We start from the raw sequence: 17811 nt of genomic DNA on the forward strand, positions 1-17811 counted from the left end.
TTCGAAAAATCACATTTCACTGCATTTAAAAAAAACTAAACAGTAAAGTTAGCCGATTTTTTGTAAATTGTGAAAGATGATGTCACACCAAGTAAATAGATACCCAACATGTTACAGTTTAAAATTGCGCACACCCGTGGAATGGCGACAAACTATGGTCAATAGAAATCTCAATAGGCGATGCTTTAAAATTTTTTAACGGTTACCAGTTTAGAGTTGGAGTGTAGCTCTTTTTTTAAAATTATTGCTCACGCTCTGACAATCGCGGCCATACCTCACATGTGTGGTTTGAACAGTGATTTCATTCACAGCTCGACTTCCATATACGTTTTCTTTCCTGCGCGAGCTAATGACGACGGGGGCAGCTAAAAATTTTTTTTTTTTCCTATTTATTTTATTTTATTTTTTTTACTTTATCACAGGTTTTTTTTTAAAAAAAAAAAATCTGATCACTTTTATTGCTGTCACAAGCAATGTAAACATCCCTTGTGACACCAATAAGCAGTGACAGGTACTCTTTATGGAGGGATTGAGGGTCTAAAAGACCCTAGACCCCTCCACTACACTTCCATGTATTCAAAACGACGAAAACGGCATTTTTGAATACACTCATTTTTTGAATCTGCCGCCTTTAGCAGCAGAGTAACCCGGACGTGACGTCATCGACGCCGCCTCCGGGTTACGTCATCGAAGACCCGATCAAAGCTGCTTCCGGCTTTGATCGGGACTCCATCCAGCCGGTGGACGTGCCGGTGGGATGGGAGACCCGGGCAAAGCCGCGGAAGGCGGCAGGAGGGGGGAGGGGGATAACGATCGAGCGGCTCCTGAGCCGCATCGGTCATTACCGCCGGAAAGCCGACCGCTGGCTCTAAACAACGGTACTGGGGTGATGCCTCTAGCTAGAGGCATCACCCCGGTATAACACCGCAAAGTTTGCCGACGTAAATATACGTTACTTTGTGGTAAGTGGTTAAAGAGACCAACTTGGCTTATAGTGATATAGTTTGCAGTATTTTGAAAATGGAAGACCAGCCTGCAACTTCCACAAGTACTGCTACCTGTCTAGGATCTCTTAGAGACCCTACAACTACTAGGACCTTTTTGGTGCACCCCTTAGTCCCAGATATCCTTTAATGAACTGTTTACAACCTCCCAAATCTTTAGCAGCTCTATACCTTTTTGAGAATCCTTTAAAAGAAGTGTGCTATTCCTGGATCCGGCAGTACTCCATCCTAATAGAATACTAAAGATCCCATGTGGAGAATAATTTTAAGGATCCCATAAACAAATGTTTGTAAAATATTTCAAACATCTTGTTTTCTCTGGCTCGCCCTGCTTTGCAGCCTGCCTTGGCCGTGATGCTAGTCTGTTAAGTTTTATTGGACTGGATTAGGAACACAAAGGGATTCTTTTTTACTCCAAACTTCGCGTCACAACCCTATACTACTATGTGGATGGGTTAGCAGATGCTTCATAGTTGCTTGCTTTAAAAGCAGACTGTTAAAGCCCAGGTCAGGGGCCTCTCCGAATCAGTGATTCCCACAATGTAAAAGCCAAGAAGTTGACTGCCAGCAAGGTCCACCTTTGCACATGAAAGACATACTTCACTTGGTGAAAGGAAAACAACTTTTATCCTGGGAAGAAAGTTGGTGGGATGAATACTATTATTTTTGCAATCAGGCCTGGATAAGCATTTTGCCCTGAGTACTATCAAGGGTCAAACCTTGGCACCTGTGATCATGCAGAGACCTCTAGCCTTCCATTATTTGATTAAGACCTTTGTACAGCATGTCTCTCATATAGCTCCCCCTGTGTGCTTACCCATCACTCCATGGGATTTGAATTTGTTTTTCTCTCCATTTCAAAAAATGCTTTTTGAACCCCTAAGGGATATTTCCCTTCCTACTCAGAAGTTGCTTTCCTGTAAAGAGCCATTTCTGGTCTTACTCAGGGGCAAGGTTGTGCTGAGGCCTAGACCCTCCTTCTTTTCTAAGGTGTTTTTGGCCTTTGTCATTGTTCTTCCAAGTCTGTGTCTAGCTCCAGTGCATCGGAAGAAGATCTTCCTTCATTGTCTGGACGTAGTTCACGCTGTGGAAGAATGGCCATAGACAGAGTGATTTTCTTTCCTACTACCATGGGTTAGAGGAAGAAAGATCCTGAGATTCTCTCAGGAATTTCTCCTGCAGAGCCATGGTGTTCTCCCAGCTGCTGAACCGACCAAGATTTGAACCGTCTATTGCCAGCCTATGTCTACCTCACACCCTATGCTTTCAGATTGACTCTCTCTTTGTCCCCCCTGATGTAAAGGGAAACCAGCTTCCCTCTTTGCCATTTATCGGTGCCTCAGTCAGAATATCATCAAAAGTAATGGTTATAAAGATTAGGTTTCATCTTTCTGTGCCATGGTGCACTCTACTAGATCTTTAAGTGTTTTTGGGCTTTTCAGCATCAAGCAACTGTTTTCCACATTTGCCAGGCTTTCACATGGTCTTCTGTTACCCTGAGAATCAGGGACAGCTGGCAGTCTGATTCTTTTCACTGGAATATAGGTGGGCACCCCTATCTGTAGCCCAGTGGTGTATTTAGGTTTTGTGCCGCCCTAGGCCTGACTAAACTTGTGCACCCCCTAATTTAAATAACATACCGGCAGGTAGCAATGTGACCGCTTTATGGGTGTGCCAGACTGATTTGCCTCCTGGACCCTGCCCTGTGGCCCAATTTGCTCCATAAGACTGGCACTAAACTAAAAGTGTAGCGCAAGCCAGCGGGGACCCTTTTAGTGCGGGAGTCGAGAGGAGGTTTTCTTTTTCAGTGCGGGGTGCAGCTTTTTTTGCTTCCCCCCTGCAAAGTGCCGCCCTAGACCTGGGCCTTGTAGGCCTAGACCAAGATACAGCACTGCTGTAGCCACATCTTCATGATGTGACTGCTGGTCCTGCACTGTACATGAGAACGTTGCTGAGAGGGGTGATGATAAGACCAGTCAGAGAAGGGCAAAAAGAGCAAATCTGGGAGATAGGCCACCACAACCATCATTTGCAGGGAGAAAGATTGCATGACTGATTTAAGATATATACTACTCTATGTTAGCTTAGTTTTAAACTGGCCATACATTAATCATTTTTTTCATTCAACCATTGGATGGATGTGGATAGGGGAATCATTCCCGTTGTGCTATTGTGTTCTGATGGTGGGGACTGGGAGGCTTCCCAGAATATACTGTCAGCAGGACTGCTGATAGGGGGGACCACCAGCCCTCTTGTAGGGGGCCCCGAGCACACAGGGGGGCCCACACAGAGAGGGGGATTAGTGATGGACAACATATACAGAAATCTTCCTCCAGCACCTGAATCTGATCTCTGTCCCTCTCCCTGCTATCAGCTTTTATCTGTTGAGAAAGAGACAGTCGTCCCTCACTAATCCCCCTCCCTTGTGTGGACCCCCCCTCCCCGCACTTATCTCTGCTCAGGAGTTTATTTGTAAATTGTAACTTTGTTTCTCTCTGATCACTGAGCTCCAACTGCCCAGCCTGTATATTTTTCTCATCTCATCTTCTTTTTTATTTAACATAGCTTTTTTTTTTAGATTTAGCAAAATTATGCGAGTTATGTTATATTTGTGTCTGATAATAGTGATTTTGTTGTAATTTTAGCTAAATATATCTTTAATATTTTCTTGAGGGGGGCCCTGCCAAGTAGTCTAACAGCAGCCCTGCTGTTCAGTGTTGCTGGCTATAGCTTGCAGCATTAAACGTCCAGGAAAAACACGACAGGCTGGTTGTACAGAAGTCGATCTGTAGACCTTGCCCCCGAGATTGACTTCTTTACTACCAGGCTGCCCATGCATGAACTGAAATATGGTCAGTCCTTGCTGAAATGGCCAAATTTCAATCCATGTATGGCTTTGGAAGAAACAAGCTGGGGTGAGAGGGTACAAATTTAACCATGTTGTAATTTCTTTCTTGAGTAATTCTTTAAGAAGGGCCTGTAAGCAGAAATGTAGATTCCCACTGCAACAACTGTTTAATGGCCAAGTACAGCAAGGGTTCTCTAATTCTCAACCTACCACCAGATTGAGGTCAGGGGCCATACAAAGGGCTTCCACAAAAAATGTAGTATTTTTTTTTTTTACAAGGGGTGTACTGTCTTTTTAAATACAAAATTGAGCTTTTTCCCCTCTAACCACCTGTTGTATGAAGGGCTACTGTTCACTGTCCTAATATAATTCCTAAACTTTGTTTATTTTATTATGTTAGTGGGATAGCCCTATTACCCAATAACAGCACTTATAACTTTTTATCACAAAATGCTGTGCTTTTAAGCCCGCGTAACTGGTTCCCATCTCAATATTCCTTTTATGCCATTCCAAAATCTTCAGTGTTTTTTTTTTTTTTTTTCTCTTCTGAGACCACCCTGCAAGTAGAGGTGACATCACACGCAGTTGAAAGGCTTTTTTTGCGTTTGTGGGAACTTGTATGCAGTTGAGGAGAGCACATTAAAAGCACAGGTTCTCTACTATGAGCATGTCACAGCCAGCTGGATCACAGGCCTCCGGGGCTTGCAGAAAAAAAAAAAAATCATTCCCTTTTGAAAGTCTCCTTCCGAATCAAGGTGGAAGCTAAGATGAAAGCACGGTGACTATTGGCAGTGCATTTACAGGCTATTGTCTAGCAGGCTGATAGTTATCACTTGTAGCTCGCGTTTTTCAGCTAATCCACTTAAATGTTATTGGACTTTGCATCTGAGCTAAATTTAATGCTTTTGTAATTGCTGTCCGTTGTTTAAATGCTCACCTTAGAAAGGGCTACTTTATTTTAAATCACAATGAGTTCAATTACTTGTCTGATTGCTATGTCTATACCCAAATGGTGAGAATGGCCCACTTACCCCCTCCAGGGGATATCGCTTTATTTAGGGAAGAATATGAGCCTTGTTACATTTGAATTTGAAAGAATGTTTCTCAGTAAAAGGGTGAGCTCAACATTCTTAATTTGAGTGATTAGGCAGATAAGTGACTACTTATTTCTGTAGGTTTACTGAAGTAAGCTACTATATTTTGATTTCATGATTGTCAGTGGATTGTCTAAGAATGAATACTACAGTACAGGACCAGCTTACATTCAAGTGTACATGGCAAGTTTGAATTTGATTGTTAGCTGTGAGAAACTTGTTAGTACGGATTTTTTTTTTTACATTAGGCTATCTGTATATTGGAGACAGCAATGGGTGTCACACATAGAGATGAAACAGTCACAAACACAATGTCTCCTGCGCCCAGGAAAATGGCCCCTCCAGATAGGTATGATTAGATTTCCATTACACTTGGAAGCGGATAACTACAATCTTGCTGCCCTCAAAGATTGGGGAAGTCTAAACCACTGCAACCATAAAAAACACACAGAGGGCGCACCGACCTAGTGCATTATCCTAAGACAAATAATTTATTGTATAAAAACATGGTAAGTATTATACTCACAAAGTTGGAATTGTTAAAAGCACATCACAGATCTCAGCATGTTCCATCCAATTGTATCAACATACAGTGCTGTATATTGTCCTAGGCCAACAAGGCCCAAGCCTAGGGCGGCACTTTGCAGGGGTGGGGGGTGGCAAAAAAGCCCCCCCCGCCTCCACCTGAGACTCTATTGGCCACTGGTTGCTAGAGCCACCTGGCATCTAGCAACCAGTGACGTCATGGCCGTGACTCCCTGGCCCTGCCCCTAATTCACAGTGAAGGAGGATTTAACTTCCTCCCTCCTCTCTCCTCCCCCCTCTCTCTCTCTCCTCCCTCCCCTCTCTCCTTTCCCCCTCCACTCTCTCTCTCCTCCCTCCCCTTTCTCTCTCCCCCTTTCTCTCCCCCCCCTCCCATCTCTCTCTCTCTCCCCTCTCTCTCCCCCCTCTCTCTCTCTCCCTCCCTCCTCTCTCCTCCCCCCCTTCTCTCTCTCTCTCCTCCCCTCTTATCTCTCTTTCTCTCCCCCCTCTCTTCCCCGTCTCTCTCCCCCTCCTCCCCCCTTTCTCACTCCCCCCCCCTCTCTCTTACCCTCACCCCCTCTCACCCCCCTCTTGTGAGATCTCATGGGTTCATGCTGGGACATGTAGTCCTTCAATTTTGGAGGGAGTCACATCCATTAAATAAGAGGGGGAGGCACCCAATTTTAGTCTTGCCTAGGGCAGCACAAAACCAAAATACACCACTGTCAACATATAAAACAGAAACTGAAAACTCCCATGGGCTGACGTGTTTCGAGGATTTCCTCTTCTTCAGAGCTGTTTTTTATGGTTACACATAGAGATGAACTTGGGCGTCCTCCGAACTCATCTCTAATTAGGAACTCCTACTTTTGCATATTTCAATGGACTTCCATATGTTGCGGGGTGGGGGTTTAGGTTAGAGATGAGTTTGGAAGATGCCTGAGTTTATTTCTAATAACACGTACAGTTCCTAGATCACTGAATTAACCACTTTAGCTCCGGAAAGGTTTTATCCCGTTAATGACCAGACCATTTTTCGCAATACGGCACTGCGTTGCTTTAACTGAAGACACAATCATGAAGTGGAACGAAATTTATTGGATATTTCAAACTTTTTTAATAAATAAAAAACGTAAAAATTGGGCGTGCAAAATTATTCAGCCCCCTTAAGTTAATAATTTGTAGCGCCACCTTTTGCTGCGATTACAGCTGTAAGTCGTTTGGGGTATGTCTCTATCAGTTTTGCACATCGAGAGACTGAAATTTTTGCCCATTCCTCCTTGCAAAACAGCTCGAGCTCAGTGAGGTTGGATGGAGAGCATTTGTGAACAGCAGTTTTCAGTTCTTTCCACAGATTCTTGATTGGATTCAGGTCTGGACTTTGACTTGGCCATTCTAACACCTGGATAGGTTTATTTGTGAACCATTCCATTGTAGATTTTGCTTTATGTTTTTGATCATTGTCTTGTTGGAAGACAAATCTCCGTCCCAGTCTCAGGTCTTTTGCAGACTCCATCAGGTTTTCTTCCAGAATGGTGGTGTATTTGGCTCCATACATCTTCCCATCAACTTTAACCATCTTCCCTGTCCCTGCTGAAGAAAAGCAGGCCCATACCATGATGCTGCCACCACCATGTTTGACAGTGGGGATGGTGTGTTCAGGTTGATGAGCTGTGTTGCTTTTACGCCAAACATAACGTTTTGCATTGTTGCCAAAAAGTTCAATTTTGGTTTCATCTGACCAGAGCACCTTCTTCCACATGTTTGGTGTGTCTCCCAGGTGGCTTGTGGCAAACTTTAAACAACACTTTTTATGGATATCTTTAAGAAATGGCTTTCTTCTTGCCACTCTTCCATAAAGGCCAGATTTGTGCAGTATACGACTGATTGTTGTCCTATGGACAGAGTCTCCCACCTCAGCTGTAGATCTCTGCAGTTCATCCAGAGTGATCATGGGCCTCTTGGCTGCATCTCTGATCAGTCTTCTCCTTGTATGAGCTGAAAGTTTAGAGGGACGGCCAGGTTTTCGTAGATTTGCAGTGGTCTGATACTCCTTCCATTTCAATATTATCGCTTGCACAGTGCTCCTTGGGATGTTTAAAGCTTGGGAAATCTTTTTGTATCCAAATCCGGCTTTAAACTTCTCCACAACAGTATCTCGGACCTGCCTGGTGTGTTCCTTGTTCTTCCTGATGCTCTCTGCGCTTTAAACGGACCTCTGAGACTATCACAGTGCAAGTGCATTTATACGGAGACTTGATTACACACAGGTGGATTCTGTTTATCATCATTAGTCATTTAGGTTAACATTGGATCATTCAGAGATCCTCACTGAACTTCTGGAGAGAGTTTGCTGCACTGAAAGTAAAGGGGCTGAATAATTTTGCACGCCCAATGTTTCAGTTTTTTATTTGTTAACAAAGTTTGAAATATCCAATAAATTTCGTTCCACTTCATGATTGTGTCCCACTTGTTGATTCTTCACCAAAAATTACAGTTTTATATCTTTATGTTTGAAGCCTGAAATGTAGCAAAAGGTAGCAAAGTTCAAAGGGGCCGAATACTTTTGCAAGGCACTGTATTTTTTTAGTAAAATAAAATCCTAATAAGTGTATTTTGATTCGTTTGCGCAAAGTTATAGCGTATACAAACTATAGGATAGATTTATGGACTTTTTCTTTTTTTTGATTGTTTTTACTAGTAATGGTTGCGATTAGTGATTTTTAGCTGAACTTCAACATTTTTAAAGGGTGCCTTGATTGAAAAAAGGTTGAGAAACTGTTGTAGAGAATGGGGAGGGGGAGGGATTAAGTAGTTTACTGGGCAGGGCTGACACCATTAAGTCCACAAAAATGCCAAAAGTGGTTAATAAAAAAAACAAGAAGTTCACCTGCATGTAATCCACCAGTTAAAGTGTTTGTCAAGGCAAAGTTTTAAAAAATCTATACAGTACATCTCTGCAATACATGCACATTTCCAGTTGTAAAGACCTTGAAATATATCTGTTGAAGTACAAGAAATGCACTGTTGTGCGCTGACTACGCACAGCATTTTTGCGGACTTATTGGTGTCAGCCCTGCCCAGTAAACTACTTAATCCCTCCCCCTCCCCATTCTCTACACAGTAGTACTATATATAAGTACTAGGGATGGGCTTGATGTTCAAGTCAAACGTAAGTTAGACTCGAACATCAGCTGTTCGTGTGTTCGATGAGCGCCCCATAATTATGCTATGCTGGTGCAGTGAATAAATTGCTGATGATTGGCCAAAGCATGCACATGACCTGTATGCTTTGGCCAATCACAGCACAGTGTCCTGTCAGAGCCCTGATTGGCCAAAGGAAGGCTGCCTTTAGTCAATTATGGCTCAGGGGCTAAGTCCACGCTCCCCGCCCCTTTCCTTTAAAAGAGCTGTCACAGCTCAAACAGCTCATTACGCGGGAGGCGTGTGAAGAGGCGGGAGCATCTTTTTTTCTTTCTTCTATTTTTCGGGTGCGGCGGGCGACGTGATTGACGATGGATTTACATCAGGGAAACTATTTTTTTATGTTTATTTTTTAATAAAGGACTTGTCAAAAATTTTCTTTTGTGTTTATTTTTTTGTACACTTTTTTGGTGAATTGTTAGGGGTACAATGTACCCAATATCCAGTCACATGGGGAAGGGGCCGGGATCTGGGGGCCCCCTTGTTAAAGGGGGCTTCCAGATTCCGATAAGCCTCCCATCCGCAGACCCTGACAACCACAACCCAGGGTTGTCTGGAAGAGGCTCTTGTCCCCATCAACATGGGGACAAGGTGCTTTGGGGGCACCCCAAAGCACCCTTTCCATGTTGAGGGCGAGCGGCCTGGTATGGTTCAGGAGGGGGGCACTCGCTTGCCCCCCCCATCCTGGCCAACCAGGCTGCTTGCTCGAATAAGGGTCTGGTATGGATTTTGGGGGGGAACCCCACGCCGTTTTTTTCATTTTTTTAAATCTGTATTGCTGGGAGCCGACAATACATTACAGCCGTGTGCAAGTTTAAATTACATTTTTTTCATTTAGAAATGTCAGTATTGCTGCAACAGGCTACATACATCGCACAAATGGGCTACTTTACAGGCACATTAAGGGGACCCCCAGGCACATTTAAAGGAATTTTTCAATTTTATTGTTTCACTTTAAGCATTATTAAAATCACTGCTCCTGTAAAAATTATCCATTAAATTTTTTTTTTTTTTTTTTTGCATTGATGCATGTCTCCAAGGGCAGTACCCAGGTCCCCATACACTTTTTATGGCAATAACGTGCATATAAGCCTTTAAATGAGGACTTTTGATTTTTCATGTTCGTGTCCCATAGACATTAATAGACTTTTTCCCTGTTCGAGATGTTCTAGTGTGAACAGGGGGGGTGTTCGGTCGATCACTAATAAGTACTAATTGTCAAACCCTCTGCACTCTTCTCCTGTACATACTGCTCCCTGTCATACCCTCTGCACTCCTCTCCTGCACATACTGCTCCTCATCATACCCTTTGCGCTCCTCTCATGCATATACTGCCTGCTACAATACTCCCTGTTCTGTACATATGGCTCACTGTCATACCCTCTGCACTCCTGCCCTGTACATACTGCTCAATGTCATACTCTCTGCACTCCTCAACTGCAGACACTGCTTACTGTCATACCATCTGCAGTCCTCTCCTGTACATATTGCTCACTGTTATACCCTCTACACTTCTCTCCCGTACATACTGTTCACTGTCATAACCTCTGCACTCCTTTCCTGCACATACTGCTCACTGTCATACCCTCTGCACTCCTCTCCTGCACATAATGCTCACTGTCATATTTTCTGCACTGTTCTCCTGTACATACTGCTCACTTTCATACCCTCTGCACGCCTCTGCTACACATACTGTTCACTGTCATACCCTCTGCACTCCTCTCCTGTACATACTGCTCACTGTCGTACCCTCTGCACTACTCTGCTGCACATATTGCTCACTGTCATACTACACTCCTCTCTTGCATATACTGCTCACTGTCAAATCCTCTGCACTCCTCACCTGCACACACTGCCGACTGTCATACCCTCTGCACTCCTCTTCTACAGATAATACTCACTGTCATACCCTCTGCATTCCTCTCGTGAACATACTGCCCACTGTCATACCCTCTGCACTCCTCTTCTACAGATAATACTCACTGTCATACCCTCTGCATTCCTCTCGTGAACATACTGCCCACTGTCATACGCTCTGCACTCCTCTTCTACAGATAATACTCACTGTCATACCCTCTGCATTCCTCTCGTGAACATACTGCCCACTGTCATACGCTCTGCACTCCTCTTCTACAGATAATGCTCACTATCATACCCTCTGCACTCCTCTCCTGCACATACTGCTCCCTGTCATACTCTTTGCACTCCTCTGCTACACATACTGCTCACTGTGATACCCTCTGCACTCCTCTCCTGCACATACTGCTCACTGTCATACCCTCTGCACTCCTCTCCTGCACATACTGCTCCCTGTCATACTCTTTGCACTCCTCTGCTACACATACTGCTCACTGTCATACCCTCTGCACTCCTCTCCTGCACATACTGCTCACTGTCATACCCTCTGCACTCCTCTCCTGCACATACTGCTCACTGTCATACCCTCTGCACTCCTCTGCTACACATACTGCTCACTGTTATACCCTCTACACTCCTCTCCTGCACTTACTACTCACTGTCATACCCTCTGCACTCCTCTGCTGTAGATTCTGCTCACTCTCATACCCTCAGCACACCTCTCCTGTGCATAATGTTCACTGTCATACCCTCTGCCCTCCTCTGTAATACACATACTGCTAACTGTCATATGCTCTGAACTCCTCTTGTGCACATAATGCTCACTGTCATACCCTCTGCCCTCCTCTGCAATACACACTTTAATGGGATCTTAGTAAAATATACCAAATATTACTTTTCCCTGCCTAAAAACCTATACAGTGTGCCCTGCTGACATTTATGAGTGATTGCTGAACTCCTTTTTTGGACAAGTTACCTGGCTGTTATGATAACCCATTGGCATTGATACTTTCCAAGTAACTGACCCAATATAAGTACAAGGATCAAGAAAGTAAAAAAAAAACAGTATAAGTCCTGATCTGAGCTCATATGAGTACGTTAGTCTAAAGTACTAAAGCAAAAGGGTCAGCATGACACCCTGGACGACTACTGTAGCATTTTCACAAGACAGGTTTCCTCAATTTGAACTGAGAGTACTGGCTGCTGTTAGCCAAATACAAAGAAACAAATGACCCCAGTAATTGTTTTGTTAATACACACTTCTAATTTTCAAGTTAGAGTATGGCCAAAATAAGATGTTTGGTCATTTGCACATTAAAAATAAGTTAGCTCAAATTTACATATTTTTCTTTTGCCCAGGTTTCTTGTATGCATGGAACATCAAGCATTGAGAAATGTAGTTCTGGCTGCAGTACACTGTGGGTCACTTGCTAGGCACCTCCTCCATAAAAAGCCTTGCATTCTTTTCAATTAATACAAGGTGTACTGTGATTGGAGGGGAGGAGGTGGCGAGATTTATCCGCACCTACTCCTATCACAGAGCCCCTTGCATTCATTGAAAAGAATACAAGGCTTTTTACGGAGGAGGTGCCTAGTGGGAGATCCACAATAATCAGACTACTGAGTGTACAGAAGCCAGAACTACAAGTCTCAGCACCAAGCCTTCCTTTCCAACAGGAGACTGTGGGCTGAGTAAAAGTAAAATATGTAACAAATGCTGCACCAGCCAGAGATGGGATGCACATCATTAGAACTTATTTTCATGTAAAAATAGGCAAAAAAACTTTTTTTGGCCATACTTTAGCTTTAACCACTTGCCTACTGTGCACTTAAACCCCCTTCCCATCCAGACCAATTTTTAGCTTTCAGCGCTCTCACACTTTGAATGACAATTGCACGGTCATGCTACACTGTACCCATATGAAATTTTTATCATTTTTTTCACACAAATAGAGCTTTCTTTTGGTGTTATTTAATCATCTCTGGGTTTTTTATTTTTTACAAAAAAAAGAAAAAAGACAGAAAATTTTGAAAAAAAAAAAGTTTTTCTTATTTTCTGCGAGTAAATTTTGAAAATAAATAAATTTTTCTACTTCACTGATGTGCGCTGATGAGGCGGCACTGATGGGCACTGATAGACTGCACTGATGGGCACTGATGAGGTGGCACTTATGGGCACTGATGAGGTGGCACTTATGGGCACTGATGAGGAGGTACTAATATGCAGCACTGATGAGCACTGATAGGCGGCACTGATAGGCGGCACTGATGAGCACTGATAGGCGGCACTGATGAGCACTGATAGGCGGCACTGCTGGGCACTGAGAGGTGGCACTGCTGGGCACTGAGAGATGGCACTGCTGGGCACTGAGAGGCGGCACTGACGGCGGCACTGATGGGCACTGGCGGATGGCACTGATGGACACTGACGGGTGGCACTGATGAGCACTGATGGGCGGCACTGATGAGCACTGATGGGCAGCACTATAGGCACTGAGTGTGGGCACTGATGGGGGGCACTGATGGCGGGCACTGATGGTGGGCACCTTGTGTATGTTTTTTACCTTGTGTAATCAGGGCACTGGTGATCAGTGCCCTGATTACATTCCTCTGTGTCCCCGACGGCTGATCGGTTCTGCTCCTTCCTCACACTGCAGTCTCTGTGTGAGGAAGGAGCGCTGGCGATGAGAGATGATCTCATGGCTGCGCTGTCTCCTAGCAACAGAGTGCGGCCACAATCTGGGTAAAGAGCCAATGACTTGGCCAATGATGTGCCCACAGTGCCCACCATCAGTGCCCATAGTGCTGCCAGTCAGTGCCCATCAGTGCCTGCTCATCTGTGCTGCCTATTAGTGTACATCAGTGCCATCCGTCAGTACTCATCAGTGCTGCCCATCAGTGCTGCCCGTCAGTGCCGACCATCAGTGCCACCTCTCAGTGCCCATCAGTGCCACCTTTCAGGGCCCATTAGTGCTGCCTATCAGTGCTCATCAGTGCCACCTTTCATTGCCCATCAGTGCGGCATATTAGTACCTCCTCATCAGTCCCATCTCATCAGTGCCCATCAGGGCAGCCTATCTGTGCCCATCAGTGCCGCCTCATCAGCGCACATCAGTGAAGGAGAAAAATTACTTATTTTCAAAATTTACTGACAGAAAATAAGAAAAACTTTTTTTTTTTAAACATTTTCTGTCTTTTTTCTTTTTTTTTATTTGGTAAGAAATAAAAAATTTAATACCACAAAAAGAAATCTCTATTTGTGTGAAATAAAATGATAAAAACTTCATATGGGTATAGTGTAGCATGGCTGCGCAATTGTCATTCAAAATGTGAGAGCGCTGAAAGCTGAAAATTGCCCTGGGCAGGAAGGGGGTGTATTGAAGTGGTTAAACACATTATTTGACTTGAATTAGGTGATCACCATTGTAACATCAGGCAATGTATATAAAAAACAGGAACTCTTTGGAATTGTAAGATCAAGTGGTCACTTAACAGCAATATGGAATATGGATATCCTTTCATATAACAGTTGCTTGTGCTTCCACTTGATTCCAGAAGGGGGTGCTCAAGTACATTGATAATTCAACAAACAGCATCAAGTCTTCTGGATCTCTGATAATCAGCACAGTAAAAAAAAAAAAAAAAGAATTGGTACAAATACTCAAAGGACCACATTGTTTTTTTTTTTTTTTTTTCTGATAGTGGAATGTATGTGGGGTAGAAATATATAATTTAAAAAAAATATGCACATTGTGCATGTATTATCACGCTTGCATAATTGTTTATCACTGCAATATTCTTCCAAAATGAGAGGATTGGTGGGCAATGTTTATTAAGGCTGTTCACTCATCAAGTTCAAGTCACCTTGCTGTGTGAAATCCTTTGGCTTAAAGCAACTTAGTAGCATGGGTTTTCCAACTACACAATGGGGTTTATTTACTAAAGGCAAATCCACTGTGCACTACAAGTGCACTTGCTAAATTCTATCACCCAATTACGTGCATGCAAAAATGCTTTTTTTATTTTCCTTGCATATCCCTCTCGGATCTACTTGCAGTGCACTTGTAGTGCAGAGTGGATTTTTCCTTTAGTAAATAAAGCCCTGAGTATCTTACAGCCAGTGTATATTATGCAAGCCTCTGTACCATCCCAAACTAATCATCCACATTCTGATAATTCAGAAACAAAGTATTCGCATCCCGGCTCACCTAAGTGCATTAATGAGCCATGCGGCAAAGAATAATTAGCAAGACTCTGTAGTCTCTCCTGAGGTTACCTAGCTGGATGCGATCTTAGGATGTTCAATAAAAGTTACATTAATGGAATAGAAATATGGGAGATCTGTCCATATCTTTGCTTTGTGAGTCATTGAACTGGAACTAGCATAGGCATATCTGAATCCCAACTTTAAAATACCCAGGAAAATGATAGTTATAGATTAGATCTGAATGTGAATCTATGCTTAGCCCATGCAGTGCAAACAAACAGCTTTACATTAATGTAGAGCTCCCCTTACCAGGGTCTTTAAGTCTTTTGCTGGCCATACACTAGCCGAAATATCGGACAAACTCATTTTCGAAAAATTAAAACTCAGCCGTGAGAGCAGACGATCGTGCCATTATGTAATGCAGTGCTGTATTTTGGCCTAGGCCAACAAGGCCCAGGCCTAGGGCAGCACTTTGCAGGGGGCAGCAAAAAAGCCTCCCCCCCCTACAACTGAGACTCTATTGGCCACTGGTTGCCCCCCCTCTCTCACACCCCTCACTCTCATTTCCCCTCTCTCTCACCCCCCCTCTCTCTCACCCCCTTTCATCCCTCCCTCTCTCTCTTATCCCCCCCCCTCTCTCTCTCTCACCCCTCCCTCTCTCTCACCCCCCTCCCTCTCCAACCCCCTCATGAGATCTCAGGGGTTCATGCTGGGACTTGTAGTCCTTAAATTTTGGAGGTAGTCACATCCGTTAGGAAGAAGTGGGGTAAAATTTACATGGGGGGGCGCCCAATTTTAGCCTTGCCTAGGGCAGCACAAAACCAAAATACACCACTGATGTAATGACCGAATTTCGAAAGATAAATCGTTCAATGGACATAAATTGATTCAGTTTGTCACATATACCGAGTGCAAACAGGGCGGCCGAGAAACACATTAACCTTTCAATTTATCGCTTGTTTATCGTTCGGCCGGCAGATTTTCAAAGCTGTTCCTTCAATTTTTCGGCTCTGAAAAGTTGAAAATGATTTTCTATTTGTGCCTATTAACTGGAAGTAAAACATACGATCGGACCAAATGACAGATTTTCCAACGATTTTTCGTCAGGTGTATGGCCAGCATTAGTGTGTTTATACATCAATTTATTGTAATCAGTGAAAATTGGTTTTTATTGGTTGCTATTTTTTACTGTGTATTGCAGCTTGCACGTGTTAACCTGGATACACACTATACAATTTTCTTTATATTTTTTCCTTTGGATTTACCAAAACCATATAATATGAGGTCAGACCTAAACACTCAATTTATATGCAATCAGGCAGGCCCTTGCACTACATAGTTGAAGGTAAATCTAAAGGAAATCTACCAATAAAAGTTGTATAGTGTGTATCCATCTTTAGGCCCCTTTCACACAGGCGGACTGGTCAGATCTGCCTGTTCGTTTTTTTGGCGGATCTGAACGGCCCCCCCCATGCATTCCTATGGGGCATCGGATGTCAGCGGAGACATGTCTGCTGACATCCGACCCGATCCGATCCGTCAAATCTGGACCGGATGGAAACCCTATTTTCCATCCAGCGGATCAGATGGGCTCGGATGAGAACGGACCGACGGTCCATTCCCATCCGATTTCCCCCATAGAGATGCATGGGGAACTGATAGCTGTCATCCTTCTGCTCAGCGAGGGATCGGGGGATCGATCACCCGCTGAGAAGAGCGAAGTCCGTTTGGTGGACACAGTGTGTGAAAGAGCCCTTAGGCTCCTTGCACACACAGCAATTTAGATGCAGTGCGTCCCTCCCAGCATTTAAGCGGGCCCAGGAGGAACAGGTAGAGCAAAATCTATGCTAAACTCTATGGCAGGCTGCGGCTTGACAGGGCGGAATGCTGTACAGACTGGTACCAGCATTTAGGAATGAAGGTCTGGAATACGGCAGGCCTGAGTTCTGGACCTTTGTCCCTGAATGCACCTGGCCCTAAATGCCCACTTGGTACAATATCAGCCCTGTCCTGCCGCGGTCTGCCATAGAGTTTGCCAGACTTCCTGCATTGGGGCTGGACGCTGTCCCTTCAAGGCACGCTAAAATATGGGGAGGGACGCACTGTAGCTGGACCGCCCCAAGTGCAATCGGCCTAAAATGAATGCCTATACGTCAGGAAAGAAACTGACTGCAGCATGCAGTGTCCCGTGAAATACATCCATTGCTGTGTGACTGCGATCTACGGAGTGATAAACAATTTTCCATAGTGGTTGTTTTATTTTCTCCTAGACTGTCTCAGGCTCTTTGCTCTCCTAGAACACTGGGTATATGTTTACATGTGTCTAGCTGGAAATAGAATCCCATTCAAAAAATCTGAACTTTAATATCATTTGGAAGAAGGCCCATACAGATAAGAGCTGGCTCCCGTTAGCTTAGCTAAGTATGACCTAATGGCCTTTCCTGAGACAGGGGGATTGATTTCCCGTGCCATTATCACAATACAATTTTATTTCACAGTAGAAATTATACACTGGCCTCTTGGCACATTGTGCATATGGTGGAATGTGACTTTTATGAGACTTTATGACTAATTTGAAAGCATAGTGCAAAGAGCACTGGGGTAGTAATCCACAGCAGCCAATCGCATACCAGCTGTTTGGTAGGTATAGGTTACTGTACATTACTTCCATTCCATTTATTAACCATTTCTTGACCAGAGCTCATTGAAACGTTGACCAAGTTTAGCAGCATTAGTACATTATAACTATATGACTCAACTGTCCATTCGATAGCGGGGTTTGAGGATTAGCAATGGGCACAGGTGTGCATTCCTTGTTCCCTGCTGCAATATTAACACTCTCTTAGCACAGGGTATTATGCTTCAAGACTTAAAAATGGGTATTGTGGGCACCAAATGGTTAAATAGATTACGCTTATTCAGAAAGAAGTACATATTGAAAAGCGCAGTGACCCAAAGAATATAAAAACAAGTCATATTTGTTGGTCTGAATGCAGAACATGGGAGTTTCTATAAGTCTCTGGAGTAGATTTACTAAAACTGGTGTAGCTGTGCATGGTAGCCAATCAGCTTCTA

The sequence above is a fragment of the Pelophylax lessonae genome (assembly GCF_965119305.1).
Source record: "Pelophylax lessonae genome assembly, chromosome: 6".
NCBI classification, from domain to species: Eukaryota; Metazoa; Chordata; class Amphibia; order Anura; family Ranidae; genus Pelophylax; species Pelophylax lessonae.